Raw genomic sequence first — 2,500 nt, forward strand, 5'->3', positions numbered from 1 at the left:
ATCTCTCTCACACACACACACACACACACACACGTTCCGAGTTCATGACCTCGGTTTAGTATCCTGTGGCTTCATTAAGTGGTGCTCGAGTAACTGTCAGAGCACGATATAAAAAAATAAAATGCAAAATAACAGGATGTGCTGGATCAGGTGCTGTTCTGTGAGCTGCTGAATAATGAGTGTGGACGCGGTGGTTTAGAGGTTAGAGAGAAACTCAGTCTCAGACGCTTCTGCTGAAGAAAAATCAGGAAACCTCGGAGACGTGAACTACACGCAGGTGATTTTAATAATCTGATCAGAAAATCCACTTAAGCAGCTGCGTAACCCGACACTGAATACCAGGAACTTTCCCTACAGAAGTATTGATGTGAATTCTCTACCCCTGGATGAAGACTCTAATATCAAATACCCGGCGTCAGGACGTCTCTCTGGAACAATCTGTGTGTGTTCTGGAGTGTTCTTCAAAAAAAAAACTTCACCGCTCTAGTATTAGTAACACTAAGTAGACAGGATTCCTCAGATTTGGGTTGGAGCCGTGATGTGAGACACTAAACCCCGCCTCAGTCTCACGTTTTGAACCAGGAACATAAACGTCCGAGTGTTTTATGCATGCGCGGTGTGTGTTTGACCTCGCGTGAGTGCGCTGTGGGGTCACGGCTCGGCCCGGAGGCCCTGAGGGGTTTAGCTTTATGTGGTCGGGGTCAGAGGTTAAGGGTCAAGGGTTTGGGCTTTTGTTTGAGGCTGATCACAGGAGCAGCATCTGACTCGAATAAAGCAGAGTGGGAGTGCGACCTTCAGCTTCACTCGTCCACTTCCCCCCTAACGCCTGCGCACTTATCCTTCAGGCCTAATCAGCCAATCAGCGTGAAATATTACCCAGAAGGCATTGCTGCAAGCTGACACAGGGTCCTATAACTGTTAACAAGAGCTACAAATTATATAACATTATGAAATACTTAATTGTGTGTGTGTGTGTGTGTGTGTGTGTAGAGATTGCTAGAGACACAAGCTAGAGAACTACGTTACTACGGTTTTACTATTACTATGTTTATGCTGTTTAATTAAATTCTTGGTTAGTAGGTTAGCTGATACACAGAACAGAAAATGAGCTAATAATAATAATAATAATAATAAGTAGTAACTAATTTGAACAAATATTTAAATCTCCTGAAAATGTCTTTTTGATGGATTTACTTAATATAAACAAGTTTATTTGAATTAATTGTAATATTTATAATATTTTTCAGTACAAGTTTTCTTGAACTGATTTATCTGTCTGTCTCTCAGCTGTGTTCCAATAAGTGGGTGAACGTTTAAAGTGTTGTCACACACACACACACACACACACACACACACACACACATAAACGCACAGGGATTTTCTTTCTTTCTTGGAGAAATAACAGTGAACTTTGGCTGGAGAGAGAAGTGAAAAAGGCGGGAGTATGTAGTAGTGTGTGTTAATGTGTGTGTTAATGTGTGTGTTTTTGTGTGTGTGAGTGTGTTTGCGTGTGTGTGTGTCTGTGTGTTGTTAGGGTTCATGGAAGGAGGCCAGAATTTCTGAGAGAGAGATCAGCAAACAGATGTAGAAAGGCTGCAAAGGTCTTCCTTTCTGCTCTGTGTGTGTATGTGTGTGTGTGTGTGAGTGTGTGTGTATGTGTGTGTGTGTGTGTGTGTGTGTGTGAGTGTGTGTGTGAGTGTGTGTGTGTGTGTGTGTGTGCCTTGCGGTGGTGTGTGGGTGGTTTTGTTTTCTGTTGAGTCTGAACGTACGTGCCGAGGCCTGAGAGTGCGGCTTGCTTCCTCTCTGATTAACACACACACACACACAATATTGCTACTGTAACTAACGTGTTGTAACTCACTTTCTCTCTCTCTCTCTCTTACATGTGCTTGCTGCTGTTCTTCACATCTACAGGTAAGTGTGACTCACCTTTATCTGTATCTGTGTGTGTGTGTGTGTGTGTGTGTGTATAGTGATGGAGGAACTGGGTAAGATGGTTTTGTGGTAGCAGCACATATATTTGTGTGTGTCTTTGATGGTGAAACATAGACCAATACACACACCACACTGGGTTTACCACCTAACACACACACACACACACACACACACTATACTGTACACACTATACTGTACGCACACTATACTGTACACACACTATACTGTACACACTATACTGTACGCACACTATACTGTACACACACACTATACTGTACACACTATACTGTACACACTATACTGTATACACTATACTGTACACACACTATACTGTACACACTATACTGTACACACACACTATACTGTACACACACTATACTGTACACACTATACTGTACACACTATACTGTACACACACTATACTGTACACACTATACTGTACACACACACTATACTGTACACACTATACTGTACACACACTATACTGTACGCACACTATACTGTACACACACTATACTGTACACACTATACTGTACACACACACTATACTGTACACACTATACTG

General features: G+C 42.1%; 1 protein-coding gene across 1 annotated transcript in view; it reads left to right on the forward strand.

The window, feature by feature from the left end:
- The window catches only part of skia (v-ski avian sarcoma viral oncogene homolog a), a 29,628-nt gene that overhangs the window by 2,585 nt on the left and 24,543 nt on the right, over positions 1-2,500 (forward strand). The gene's annotated exons all lie outside the window — the stretch shown is intronic.

Source organism: Pangasianodon hypophthalmus, chromosome 8 (assembly GCF_027358585.1).
Source record: "Pangasianodon hypophthalmus isolate fPanHyp1 chromosome 8, fPanHyp1.pri, whole genome shotgun sequence".
NCBI classification, from domain to species: domain Eukaryota; kingdom Metazoa; phylum Chordata; class Actinopteri; order Siluriformes; family Pangasiidae; genus Pangasianodon; species Pangasianodon hypophthalmus.